The sequence below is a fragment of the Anomalospiza imberbis genome, chromosome 1 (assembly GCF_031753505.1).
Source record: "Anomalospiza imberbis isolate Cuckoo-Finch-1a 21T00152 chromosome 1, ASM3175350v1, whole genome shotgun sequence".
Classification (NCBI taxonomy): domain Eukaryota; kingdom Metazoa; phylum Chordata; class Aves; order Passeriformes; family Viduidae; genus Anomalospiza; species Anomalospiza imberbis.
Window position 1 is genome coordinate 58285699 of NC_089681.1, and position 15042 is coordinate 58300740.

The window sequence follows — 15042 nt, forward strand, 5'->3', positions numbered from 1 at the left end:
TTCTACGGTCAAATAAAATGCATTTCCCTTAATTATGCATAGTATCACAGCACAGATTTTGGCAAGAAGGAGCGTTTGTCTTGCAAAGCAGGTGGCCACCTGTCTCAGTGCAGCCAGTGAGTACCAGGGAATGGTGACCAGTAGGTTGAGGGAGGGGATTTTCCCCTCTGCTCTCATGAGACCCCACCTGGAGTGCTGCATCCAGCTCTGAGCCTACCAACACAAGAAGCAAGTGGACCTTTTGAAGGAGTTCCAGAGTAGGGCCCCGAGGATGATCAGAGCACTGGAGCATCTCTGCTATGGGGACAGGCTGAGGGAGCTGCGGTTATTCAGGCTGGAGGAGAGAAGGCTCTGAGGGTTCTCACAGCAGCTTTCCAGCCAAAGGGTACAAGAGTGTGGGACAGGGGCTGTCTACAAGGGCACACAGTAATGGCATTAGACTGAAAGAGGCAGGTTTGGATCAGATGTTAGGAGATATTACTGTGAGCATGGTGAGGCACTGGAGTGAGCTGCCCAGAGAAGCTGTGGGTGCCCCATCCCTGGAAGTGTTCCAGGCCTTCCAGGGGCCCTGAGCAACCTGGTCTAGTGGAAGATGTCCCTGCCCATGAGAGAAGGCGTTGGAACGATTTTTATGGCCCCTTCCAAAACTTTCCATGATTTTATCGAATCAGCTAAAACTGCTCAGTGCCAAAGTGTTTTCCAGAATAAAAATAAGAAGGGTAATTCTCCTGGGAGGTACAAGCAAGAAACCCCTATTTCCACACATCCAAAAAAGAAAGGTACCTATTTAATTTTTTATGTCACCTTTTTTATTACATTATGCAGCAAAAATATTTTTATTGCAACTGAAGTTTCACGTCTCTGGGATATTTCAAAGCACATGAGGTAAATGAAACTAAATTAAACCTCTGCTGAAGAGGGAAAAAAGGGGTGGTAAATCATAATTCAAAGTCGTAACATATAGTTCTTAGTCTTCAAAATAAAAAAAAATCAGAACATTAACTTAATTTATTTTCCATTTATACAATGGAAAATAATATGTGAAGAAATAAAATGGAACCCTGGTAAAGCAGATAACATTCTGCAGCTTACTGTGCAGCTCTTACAGTTACTTCACTGTAAAGTACAGAAGTATGTGTAAATTCAAACATTTGTTAACCAGGAAAATTCTGTAGCTCTCCTTGTATTGCAAGAGAGATTTAAGTAAGGTTCAGTTCCATAAGTTTGTGTTTTCTGGGAGTTTGGATGCTTTGAAGACTGACAAAATCTTTTCACTGTATATCAGATTTTGCAGCTCCTGTAGGAATGCCCTAAGTAAAATGCCACTCAAAGTGAACACATTGTCCCAGGTTATTGTTTTTCAGTCTCATACTACTAGTTGAATACTCTGCCTCAGCAGTTTTTTCTTTTAATTTAGAAAGATTAACAATAAAGTCCAAAATCTGCCCATCCAGTGAAAATAAATGCATTCCAGTAATGGAAAACACATAGCTCCCAATACCTGGGCACCCAGCCAGCCCAGCTTGGCATTAATCATACATATTCATTAATTCCCATTTAGAGATGAGTCAATTGTGTTAGCAGTATAAGTGCACACAGTATGAGCCACCATTCAGCTTTAGAGGGAAAAACAACACCAGTTTGGGGATTTCATGTGCACTGGGAATACTGGATAAGCACACATCCCTTGGCCACTGGCATGCCTGCATCTACTGAAGTCTGAGGCTACAGCTGGGTGAGGGATGCTGAACCACACTCCCTTGTACCCTGCACTCCCCTGGCACAGCCAGATCTGCTGTCCTTTGTACCAGAATGCCAATTTTACCTATTTTCCTAGGCTTTTTGTGGGATGGAGGGAGCCAGCTGGGTGGGAGTGGGCAAGAAGTTGAGTTAAATCACAGAGACTCTCCTTTAGAAAGCTGATTTTCATGTTTGATATACGACTACAGAGATCAATTGATTTTAAATTACTTATATTAAAAGGTTAAAAGCTACTTATTTGCTGCATTTTTAGTTAGTGATAATAACCCTGAGGGAATTTGTTGTAACAATTATGCTGGAAGTTTCAATACTCTGAATGCCTTAACTTTTGCAGCTTTATGGAGAAAAGTTCTCATCTACTGGGATCTTTTTAATTAGTAATGGAAATTTTAACATGTGCCATAGAAAAAAGATTTCTTTTGAAATATTTGAGGTTTTTTCCAAACTTCAGTTTAAAAAAAATATTTTTATGCTATTATATGGAATTTTAAACCCAGGCTGAAGATCTAACACAGTCGTATTGACAACTGGAAAGGAGAAGGAGCTCTCACAGAAAGTCCCTGCAGATTAAATAGAAAAAGGCAAAGAGAAGGAAAGTTTTTTGGTGATCTAAGCCCATTCCCTGCCGAGGGGGGATACACACCCCTGACTAAGTACCTGCCTAGCCGGAATCTCATCTGAACCTACTGAGCTGTGCATCAGTAATGAGATAGCACGGAAAGTATGCATCATTAATTTTTAAGAGAGCTGCTGTTAGAAGAAAACTATCAGACTTCGTGAAGAGTGTAATAGACCTGTCAGGGCCACGTTTTAACACCAGAATATTTTTATTTTCATGTCTCTGAGAGTCAGTATCTGTTTAAGTTACAGCAACACTCATTTATTGTGCAGTTTCACACAGCACCCGGGGGAAATTTGATGCAAAGTTTAGCTCCTTCAGATCAACTGCACATGCCTGCTACTGCATAATCAGGGCAAGTATTTTAAATAATTCAGAATAATAGCAGTAGCCTTTTAACATGTTCATTACAAAAAAAAAAAAAAAAAAAAAAGTTTAGCATACAGTGCACCAGGGATTTTTTTTTTGTATTTTTGTGAACTTAGGCTAAAACACTTATTCAATAACTCACTATTTTATCAAGATATAATATGTTGCATTTTCATTTTCATGTATAACGGTCACATAAGTTCAGAAAGTCTGTAAAAATTTAAGAGTCACATAGCATCAGTGGATGTGGTACTTGCAGTTCTGATGAGCTTATACTCAAGCAGAACAGACACTTTTGGAGGCACAAATTATGGACAGAAACAGAGAGCTAGTGAGTATCAAAATTTACAGCTGGTTCTGTGTCACAGTTCCCATCCAGCTCCTTGCACATTTAATCAAATCTCCCTTTATGATTATGGTGGTACTTGCATTAAAGGCAATTAATCAGTCATACTGAATTCTGTGTATTTTTTGTCACTCCTCTCTCCCACGAGTTTATGCATGCTCAGTCCAAAGGTGCAGTTCTCTGCCTCCATCCAAATGAGGGTCTTCCCACCTCTGCCTCATGAGCTACAATGTGCTTAGAACTGCAGTGTGAATAATGCACATTTGGGAATGCTCTACAGAACATAATTAATGGGACTGGCTTTCATTGCTGGGGTGTCATGTTTGGTCCAGTAACAATTTTCATATGGTTTAGGTTGCTCAATCTTGTTTAATAAGACAGTTGTGATTAAATGCATTCAGAGCATCCGAGCCAGGTGTCTTTTGAAAAGGAAATCTAACAAGAATTGAAATAAGCTTTATTTTTCCCATTTTGGTCTTTTGAGATTGAGGTTTTTTGTTCATCACCAAACACATTAGATTTCTTTTATCTTTTCCTTCTAACATTTCTTCTTGGAGGGAAAAACATATTTTGGCTTAAAACCAAACTGTGAGCATAGGTATTCAGCTCATGTATATGCTCGTGTCTTTGTACATGTCTTTTTTTATCCTTGGTCTTTTTGCACCAACTTCTATTGCTTCTTGCTTGTGCTTACAGTGTGTTGTCTCACAAAGCTGCCAACTCCCATTTGTGATGACGTTTTGCTGCTTGATGCTTTTCCTCCTGCTCTCTTCCCAAGTGCATCACCCACAACTGCAGCTCCTCAGGGTGTCCCTGCCCAAGGTGTCCCTGTACCTGCTCCAGGGTGTCTGTGTGTCTGCCAGCATCTCTCTGGCCAGGAGTGTCAGCCCAGCTATGCAGTACCAACACCATCATCTCCTGTAGGTGGACATCCCTGGGATGGCAGGGCTCTCAGGCAGTGCGACACGGCTGCAGCCCTGGTCAGACAGCAGGACTCTGCCTTCTGTGCCTCACACTCTCCTTGCATGCAGTATGAGAAAAGATCTTAACACACATGATCTTTGTTTGAGTGCAAACTTTTTGCTTTAAAGTGCTGATCCCACTTGGTACCCCAGCTCTGGCCAACCGGATGCCTCCCATAATGTTCTGATGCCCATCCCTCCATTTCCCCATCAGAGGTTTCAAGTGATTATGCAGTTTGGTTGATGCTGCTACATGAGTTATATGGAGATGATTCCCTCCCAGGCCAGGAAGGGCCCAGGACCAGCTAATTCTGTCTGTGAGTACATGCCAGAAGTCTATTTATGAGCAGCCCTGTGCGTCCCAGAAAACCAGACAGTGCCGACTTCTCCCACAAGGCTTGGTCTCTCTCACAGTCTTACTCCAGCCTGATGTTTTCTTAGTTTCCCAGACAGAAATCTCTGTCACTAATCAGTGTTTTCTTACCCCTGACTTGACTTCCACAATTGTATCTGTCCAAGCAAAGATCCAGGGAGGAACAAGAAGTTTTCCAATTTTTTACTCTTTTGGTATTTACTTTGAAGGGACCTTTGAAAGATGGAGTTTGAGACATGTCTTTTAGAGCAGTGATTTTTTCAGCATGCAAGATTAAGGGAATGTGCTGCTGATTTCAGACAGATGATGTTCTTCCCCTGACTGCACCACTACCTTTCTTCCAGCTCCTACAGCCTTTCATGCCTAATGATCCATGATCACTGCCAAAATATATGTTCTTCCAGTTGTGTATCTGGATATCTGGAAACAGATCCTCTAGCATCCCAAGATGAGTTGGCATGCCAGTACAACCTCCCCATTCCTGCCAGAGCTAGAGTTGACACAGAAACCATCCTAACAGGAAGGTTTGCGGTGCCTGTGCTGCCTGCACAGCTTTAGGCAGTACCAGACCTGCCCAGTGAACAGGTGCACAGAGGGCATTAAAGGCTTAAAAATCCCAGAGGAGCTAGATCCATGACTGACACTCATCAGTAGCCCTGCAAGCAACTAGGTTTCCATATATAAGATTTGGACCCAAACTATTCCTAGTACTTGGGGAGGACATTTTGTTGCTTATAGTTTGTGATTAAATGGGGAAGTAAGTTCTCATGCCCCTTTGTCTCCCATTCATCAGCATGACTGCATCAAAATGAAAATAAATTACCTTAGAAAAGATAACTTTATGTTACAAAAGTACCCTTACAGAATGTATGGAAAGCATGTGAATATTTCTGAAATATGATGAAAACAAAACCCAGATGACTGTAAGAGGTTGAAGTAACATTATCTTTTCTTTATTCAACGCACCCAGAGTTAAAATCTGCTGCAGGCGGTCTTTAGAAATAGCACTTAATGCAATGCCAGAGCATCCTGCAGAAAAGGTACAGCATATTAATGTGCGTGGATTGTCTTTGATTTCCTCTAGCTCTGTGAAAAGGCTTAACTGGACAACTGCACTAATGGTAATTGTGTAATTGATTCATTCACAACAATTACCTAAGTGCAGTGTTGTTCTTCCATGGTGGAGAACAAAAACAAGAAGTTAGATTATTGAATCAGTTATTAAAAGAGATCTTGGTCACTTTGGTTTGTAGGGGTCTTTGACATTTGAGTGAGAAAGATGACAGTAACTTTCAAAAGTAGCTCTGGGGAGGCTAAACCCTGTTTGGAGCCTTTTTAAATATTTTTACTTTTCCTGCCCTTGCCCCTGGGCTCTGCCTGATTTAACATCTCTGTGGGCTCTGAGGTTGGTGGATTGTCTTAGATTGTTGGCATGTCCTTTTCTTGCCATCCTTCTCAACCCAGCCTGTAAAGACAGAACCAATGGATCCACCCTACAACAGTGGTGTTGACAGGGCATGACACTGACAGTCCTTGAATCTCATGGGACTGTGAAACAGAAATATTTCAATCAAAGTAGTAAAGCATATCTTAGCACTGAGAGCAAAACTTCCATCAGTTCCAGCTGATGCAGACACAGATTTTTTAATTCTTCTATCTACTGTATGTTTAATATTTTTGAGTCATACCTATTTTTTCTGGGTATCTGAGGACTAAGTTTCTCTATCCATACTGATTTCAGAGTAGATTTTGCAGAGAGGAAACAGCTTTCTAATAAAAATATAGTTATTTAATGCTATGGCTGGGTCTTTAAGGGGTTTTTTTGGAATGAGTTTTATTAGAGATAGGTGAAGCTTTGAGCTTTATTTCATTCTCTTTAGTCAGACTGTCATCTGGAGTTTCTTTTGAGTTTTCAGTACCGTTCTGGCCTACTGCTTATGTAGAGGATTTCTCTAACTTCATAAACAGACACTTGAGGTAGAAGAGAATGCAGATGTTCATAATAGAAAGCAGAAGAACAAATACATAGTTTGTTTTTTTTTTTATTTTGTCAGTTCTCAGTAATACCTGCCTAGAGAAACATTAAAATAAAACCACATGTTTATAGAGCACAATGCCTTTTAAATTCTGTACAAAACACTAATCTGCTGTGGTTTGTTTTTCTGGTTTTTTTTTTTTTAATTTCAATTCATTTAAATAAATATGCAAAGAGTTTTTCAATTAAAAATGCCAACAAGCATTCTTGCAGAGCATTTTGCTTGAGTAGACATAGTGTGCCAGTGCCTGACCCTGCCTTACCCAAAGCTGTCTTACTTCATGAGAAAGACACTGGAAGAATAGGAGGCTGGAAGCCAGCATCAAGCAGACTTAACTGAGAAACAAGTAAGGGTGATGAGCCACTGGAACAAACTGGGAAGAGAAGTGAAGGGCTTTCCCACATCTGGATGTCTTCAAATCAACAATCAAATCTCACATGGAAGAAATTACTAATCAAACAAACAATGTTGAGGCTCATCAATGGGTAACTGCATTAAAGCCTGTGACCTACAGAAGATTACATTATTCAACAATTCCTTCTGGATTTAAGCCTGAGCTTGGGGCAAATTAGAATACTGATAACATGAGTGTGGCTTTCTGAACCCTGAATTCCCTTTCACAGATATTTTTTCTTCAACTCTGCCAAACTCTGAACACCCAACTATTCAGTGAGTATGGAAATAATTTTCAAAAAGGCCAGTTTTAAAAAGTTGACAAGAAAATCATGGGACCACATGTTACAATAGACATCTGAAGGTGAAAACTCCTCACAGCAGAAAGAAGCTGTTTTCATCCTGATGGGCCATCAAGGAGCCAACTCGACTGAGATGTTTTAATGGTGGCGTCTTTGGCCCAGAAACCCTTTTGGTGACCTCAAAGGTCAGACCAAGATAATTCTATTACTCAGAAAGTTGGTCTGGATGGACATCAAATGCAAATGCTGACAAGATTTGATTGTCTTCATGCTTGACAAGTCTAAGGACAGAAAAATGGATTGAGCAAACTGACTGGTAAGCTATCACCAGTTCTCCCAATCACATTTTCCATCTAAGCACTCACTCGTGTGATAAAAGCATTTTATCATTTGATAAAACTGAGCTGTCAAGGTTTAAAGTGCAAGAACAGGTTACCACATGGCAAAGAATTAATTCCACACACTTATTTATTCAGATGTTTGTGGTGGTGGAGTCTGTGCTCTGAGCCCAGTCAACAGACACCCCTCAGGACTGCCCTGGTTGGTGCTGCAGCGAGGGTAGGGAGCACAAGTAATCCAATCACCCCTCTGTGGGAACAGCTTGGATAGTAAGAAAAATGTCAGTATTTCAAATACCTACATGAACAGTGGTACATCTTCTGCCCAAAACTCACAAATTAATAGTAATTAGAGGAGGAAGAATTCAGTGGCTCTTCCCTTAGCAATAAATTATAATCTGTGAGATATTAAAAGAGCTTCATCTCTTTAAACCCATTTTTTTACTAGTTCTCTAGCAAAATAAGTAGATACATGCTTTAATTTCAGGCAAGCACTGTAGCCAGTGGGGTTTTGTTGTTTTTCAAAGTTTGAAAAATTGGTTCCTTTGCTGAGTGGATTCCTGTAATCTAAAGCTGCAGTGCCTGTTATCAGTATGCAGCTGCTTGCTTTAAATCATTAACTTCTGAAACACTTTCTCAAGAATTCCTGAAATAGAATATTTAATGTGGAAATAAATGAGTTTGTGAAACCCTTTTAATTATTTTGCTTTAGTAAAAAGATTAAGATCTAAATCTCTCTCGCTCCACATCCATGTTGCAACTTAGAGAATATAAGAGATTTATCATTTTCAAATGCTGAATACAGAACAAAGTCTATTTTTTCCTTTCCTCCACACAATTTGAAAGCCCTCAAACTCCCCCATCCACCTACTGTGCATATGAGTTGAACATTGCCAAGTACAAATTAAGGATCTGAGCTAGCAATTGCTTCCAAGCATAGGCTTACAGAGCCGTGCCAGCTGTGCCAGGGAAATCCCAGGCTTGATTCAAAGGCTGCAGAGCACTTCCCAAGGACAAGGGGGATCAAGCATCTCAGAGGACTAAGAAGGCTCTGAATCTGCAATTATGGCCATATATAATTGTGGATCTAAAAAAAAAAAAAAAAAAAATATATATATATATATATATATATATATAGTAGGAAAATTTATTATCATTTAGCAATAGGGTGGCCTGATGTATTTTTGGAGGGGAGGGTGTATTTGTCTTGAGGGGTTGTTTAAGTCTCATGTTGGTGAGAAAGCAGACATCAAGATTTGAGTTCATATGGTCTTGCAGTGCCATTTATTTTCAGGGAACATAGTAAGCCTCCTGCCCGGCTCCCAGGGAAGCTGTTCCCTGGGAATACATTAGGGAACAAGGGCTTTTATGTAGCCTAGGCTACAGCTGGTGAATGCCATGCCACTCACTGCAGAGCCATGAAAACCTTGATTGCAGTTTGGATCGCTGTAATTAGCATTTTGTATTTGCAATATGCATTTTAAATCAGGTGCACATTAATACATCAGTTATCAAGAATGAGCAGCACAGAGCATCAAAATTTTTATAAAGACTTATTCAACGTTAGATGATTTTTAATGTGTGTGATTAGTTGCAGCCAAAATTACAGTAATAAATAAAATTATATACAAAACAGAATAGGAGGATTTTATATAAGAATGAGGCAACTGGTACAACAAATGCCAAATTAATTTCTAACGCTGGTTCAAATAAAATATTTATAGTAATTGCTTATGCTTTGATCTCAGTACTGAAAAATGTGAAGTTTTTGTTTATTAAAAATATTTTAAAGCTATTAAACTCTGTTAATGTAGAGCATGCAAGTATTTGTAAATGCCTTAAAGAGTGACACAAAAATTAGAAGTTTGTTTTATGCAGCATAATGCATAAATGTCATGTTGCTGTGATGTCATTCACAGCAACAGAGGAATCCCCAATGTTATGGAGAGCTTATCTCAAAGTCCCCCTTTGCTCAAAATTTCCAGCTCCCAAATGATGGGTCTGTTCTCTGTAAATCATTATTTGAGTTGGGACTTTTACAGTGCCAGTTTTGCAAAACAGTTTTTGAAACTCTGGGGAAATTATGCTTTGAGGCAGCTCACAAATTGGGGCTATTCTTATGTATCAAAATTTAGGCATTTGCAGGACTGCTCCTTTTGCTGAGAAGCCACAGATCAACAGATTCTAGACATTAAGCACAGTAGGTAATTTGGGCAAAAAATGCACTAGTTCCATGCAATTTTTATATTCTTGTGGATATTTTTCAAAGCAGATACTTTCTTTTTTCAAAATATTTGCTTTGATTAATTTGTTTTTCTCATTCTTTAAAAAGGTGCTAAAACATTCCCAAGCAGCTGGCTGAGGAGGGTTTACACTAGAAAAGATACTGAAGCACCCTTGAATCCAATCCTCATGAGCACTGCACTTCTCTAGAGCAGTTTATCCCCAAAGTCTTCTGTAGGGTTTGATCAACTGTTTTCTGTTTTCCCTGGCTCTGCTCCAGGCCTTGGAGTAATTTCTGTCCCCAGCTCTCTCAGTGGCTTCACCCTGAATAGCTTTTCTGCTCAGTTTCAATTTTTTCCCATGTCTCTCAGGCATTCTGGGGTTCCTAATGGAATTAGTTTGTGCCCCTCAGCTGTGATTTAGCTGATAGGAAAAAGGCTCTCTGTTCTTTGTATTAGATGTTTATTCACCTGTTTCTCCATTTGTAGCATATGTGTTTCAACACATTTCATCACCTGCTTCCCTCTGGAACACTGCCAGATGCCACCACACCTTTGCAGCCTGCAAAGTAAAGGGAATGAGCTGGCAGTGAGCTCAGGATGTCCTGGGTGCCTGAGCCACCCTATGTCACCTCCAGTCCCTGCAGCTCTAGTGGAGGCTTTGCTGTGACTCCTCTTCCCCCTTCCAAAAAGAGTGAAGGAGAGAGGCATAGACATCTCCATGGAGATCCCCACCACCTGATTTCTTTCCAGTGCTGCAGACCATGGATATGGTTGGGGCTTTTGAGCTGTCGATGCCAGCACTACCTCGGGCTGTGCTTTGCTGGGCAGGCAGGATGCCAGCCCAGGCTGGCAAGGCAAGGCATGGTAATGCTGGCAGCTTCAGGGTGAAGATGCTGTCCCAAAGGTCAGGGATACTTTTCTTCCTGTATTTTTTGTAGGCTGTTTTTGTTTTTTTTTTTTTTTTTTTTAGGGAAGGCCAAACCCTCGAGGAATTCAATCCTAGATGTCACCTGCACATTTCTCATTAATAAAAATGAATTTACTCCTCTGCCCTGAGGTAACCAGTAAGAAATATGAGGTAGTTCATAACAAATGCATGTCTCAGAGCACAACTTGACTGTGTAATTTCACTTGCAACACTAGACGAGATGTTAGTCTGTCACTAGAACCATGCCAGATTGTAACCAGTGAGGATCTGACTGCTAATTTTTCTCTCCCAGTGGTATGTACTATTTTGCAAAGAAGTTTTCTTTAATGAAAATTCCATTAACACTATTCTCTTTCACTCCCATGACCAAAGAAGTTTTCATTTACTTTATTAAAAAATGGTTTTTCAAATGCACTTATTCTGACACTTTCTTGTTCTGGTGATGAGAAAATCTGTGAATAACGTGAGAAGAATAAAAATGCACTGCCCTTTTTTTATTCCATAAGTAACATATTGTAAAAGATACCAGTTTCACCAGAACTGTTTTTGTGACAGCATTTGTGGCTTTCCTGATAGCAGGGCTGTTAGACAACTCTTTTGTCTGACTCAAGAGTTGCTGACATGTCTTATTTGATAACTGATGCAATTGCACAGCCAGTTTTAAATGTTCAGCACCAGGTCCTTAGACCATGTGAAAAGCCCCAGCTCCATTAACTTCATTGGAGATGTGTCTATTATTATCAGCTGGCACAGTGGGAAAGGCAGCTATTGTCCAAGGAGGGAAGAGGATAGGAAATGCCGGACAGGCAGCCACTGACCGATAGATTATTTCTGACAACAGAAGTGGAGCAGAGTGAAATTCCCATCACTTTTTTTTCAATACTGCTATTAAATGCTGATTCACTAACTAATGCCACAAATATTTTTCCTCCTTCAAGCAGCAGGCTGGCATCACAATTTATAAAGTGCTCACAATTTCTGAGGGGTCTACTGAGGAGTATCCTAAAGTTACACTCAGATATTTGCAACAAAATTACACCAAAGATCCTCAGGTATTCATCCTGGATGTTAAAAAGTCAAAATGCTGTTGTCAATGGTCACAAAACAGCTTGTATCAGAATTCCTGTGAAGGCTGTGCACCTGCTGAAGAGAGTTTGATAGGCTTCTGTGCTACAGCCACTTCAAGTTCTGATTCATGACAATAAAACCCCAGGGTGCCCCAGAGATTCAGCAATTCCTGCCAGCAATTTCCAGCTGCTGACTTGGTGGATGACAATATCCCTAATTCTCAGCAGCAAGCCTTTACTCTCTCTCTGAGCCCACTGACTCAGAGGAGTCAGATTTGGTTTTGCTTTTAGCAGACACTGTTCTCTGTTTCCTTCTCCAAGCGGCAAAGAGCACGGTGCTGATTAGAAAACAAGGGGGTTTATTGCCCCCTCTCTACAGATCTGATAAGTTCTGGCAAGGTATACTTAGCCTTTATCCTTTCTGGCTTTCTGATGAACTGCCTTAATGATGTTTTGGCATTGCCCTCTCACTACAATGGAAGGATGAAGGCAAGGCTGGAGCATCTGTGCCTACAGCTGAATGCCCTTGCAGCTTCAAGCAGAGGAGGAATCCCAGGCTGCCTGAGCTTGTTCCTGTTTAGAGACCCATGGGACACATTCAGCCCTCTCCCTCATCTCATATGGGTCAGATTTATGAAGAAATAGTGGCTTTGCAGCCTTGCAGGTGGCCAATTTTGAGGTCTTCAGCACTGTTTTATTAATGAAAATCTATATGGTAGAAAACTGCTAATTAAGAGATCTTAACACCCTTCAACTTAATCTTCAGATCTGTTGTAGGTTATGTATGAAGGATTATTATTTCATGCCATTATAAATTAATGAGGAGTATGTTATTAGTGACAATGAACTCTTTGTGGTTTATGGTTTACTGAAGAATATTTTTTAAAAGAAGACTTTGTGCTCTCAGGGCAATTTATGCTGGAACAAGAGTGTGCGTAAACTGCAGGTGTCTCATTAAATTCTGCTGGTGATTAGAAGAAGCAGCCATGTGCAGAGATCTTCATCAGAGGCTCCGTGATTTGTGCTGTCATGCTCAGTTTTTCCCTAATAGCTACACATTACTTAGCATTGATGTTCAGCTGCTGTGAGCAGAGCTCTGCAAAAAATTGTTGGTTTACATTCAGATGCAAATGGCATCGAGCCAGCTATTGATTTATAGACTGACACATTCCCCTTTAAAATGGCTATAAGAACATTGGCTACTTACCTGTTACCTTTCTCTAGAAGCGTGTTAAAAATAATTTTCCACTTGATAAATGGAAACACAGTGTGTAATATTTATACTGGTCATTTTCATAGAGAGCTCTGAAAAGGGCTACTTTATACAATTGCACTGGAGAGAGAGAGAGGGGTTGAGAAAGTTTGTCAGTATTCCCAGTTCTGGTTAAATGGTTTGGCCTGAAGGCAAGATGGATACATGCCCATTTCTTCCCAGCATGGACATGTGTTTGAAAACAGAAACTTGGCATAATGTTTTTAAAAAAACCAACACTAAACACAAAACAACAACCCTTTTGTATCTGCAACATATAGTGCTTCTTTGGGGGAAAAAGGCAATGCTATCCAAGCTTATAACTTCAATGATACATTATTTAGAACTGTGCTATGTCTTGTTCATCTGAACAACTAAAGGTCATTTATTTTCATATTCCTACAGAGGTAATTTCATAATTCTCTGCTAGTAATGTGACAGCTACTTTTTTAAATTTTTGTACCTCCAGTGCTTGGCTGTTTTTTTTTTGTTGTGTTTTTTTTTTTTTTTTTTTTTTTTTTTTTTTTTTTTTTCCCTTCATCTTGCAATTGTGCTTGGGATAAAGGAGGAGTACTGGCTTTTTCTCAGGACTGAGGTTCTGTTTGGGAGAGACTCTAAGCCACATAAAAGAATACACCAAACTATTTGGTGTGATTCTGATTTTTCCTCATGTTCAGGTGTTGCAGTGGACATAGATTATACTGATACCAACTTGCAGCTCTGAAGGGCCAGAAAAGCCCAAATATGAATGCAAACTCAGGCATTGTTTATTACCCTGCTCCTGTTCAGCCCCTGGCACAGTCAGGCCCTTATCCAGTTGGCCTGGGACAGATACCAAAATATTTAAACTATGATCATATTTTCCTAGAAGTTCAGATGGAGATTGTTTTGGGATTCAAGAATTTTGCAGAGGATTCATCCTATTAGCAATGCAACTCTGCTGTTCCTTGGCATTCTCAAAGCCCTTGTTCTTCCCATTCCTCAGCTTCCTCAGCTAGCTTGAGTTGGCTTTGGCTAGGCCAGAGTATGAAATCTGTTGAAGAAGATTGCCTGCAAACTGGATGGGCCACCTGTTAGATGGAGACCAAATACATGCTTTTGGCTTCTTCACATGAATAAGAGCCAAATTTAAAAGAAACATTTAGGTATTTTGAGTAATAATAGTTTGCAAAGGCCATTATGTTTCTCTGATTTTCAAACTGTGGTTAACATTTTTGAAAGGCTCCATGCTGGCACTGAGCCATAAAACCCACCCATTCCAAGCTCGTGCTCAAAGGTGGACCAGTTAGACTGGATTTCTTAGGGTTTTGTCCAGTCAAGCTTAGATATCTCCAGGAACATAGACTCTAAAACCTCTTTGGAACACTGTTCCAGTTCTTGAGACTTTTCATTGTATAAAAGCTTTTCTTAATACCAAGCTGGAATTTCCTGTGTTCCTGCTTGTGCCTGTTGTCTCTTGTCCTGCTATTGTGCACTTCCAAGGAGAGTTTGGCTCCATCTCCTGTACATGCCTCCATTAGCTGTACACAGGAGTCACTGCTTAAGGCTAAACAAGCCCTGTCCTCTGAGCCTCTCCTCATAACAATGTTCCATGTTTCTATGCAAGAGAGAGGATGTGAGATTTTTTTGTAGGGCTTGCTTCTTCTCATGAAAAGCCACTGTTATCTTCTGCTTTTAATAGCAAGGATTTCACAGTACCAGAAGTGTCTGCAGAGATCCATACAAGCACCCTTTAAAAGCCCATACCTATTGATTTGGCATTGCTCCAGCTGTGCTCTGCTTTCCAGCATCTTTGCAGCTTGAGAGCATGCACTCAGAGCAGCCAGTTTAAATATTTATAGCTGTGTAGTTGCACACTCCAGCTACCAGACTTTTATCCAAATGCCCAGACAGGTGTATGTGCCTGCGTTTAAATCCCTGTTACTTACAGAGATGGCATCTGAGCTGGCTGACAGCTTTGTGAACTCCTGGAATAAAAACTAGACACACCCTTGCAGTGTTGTGCTTTGTCATCTATTATATAAAAGGATGGAGCACAAAAAGTTCTTTCTCTTCCTTTACACATAGAAAA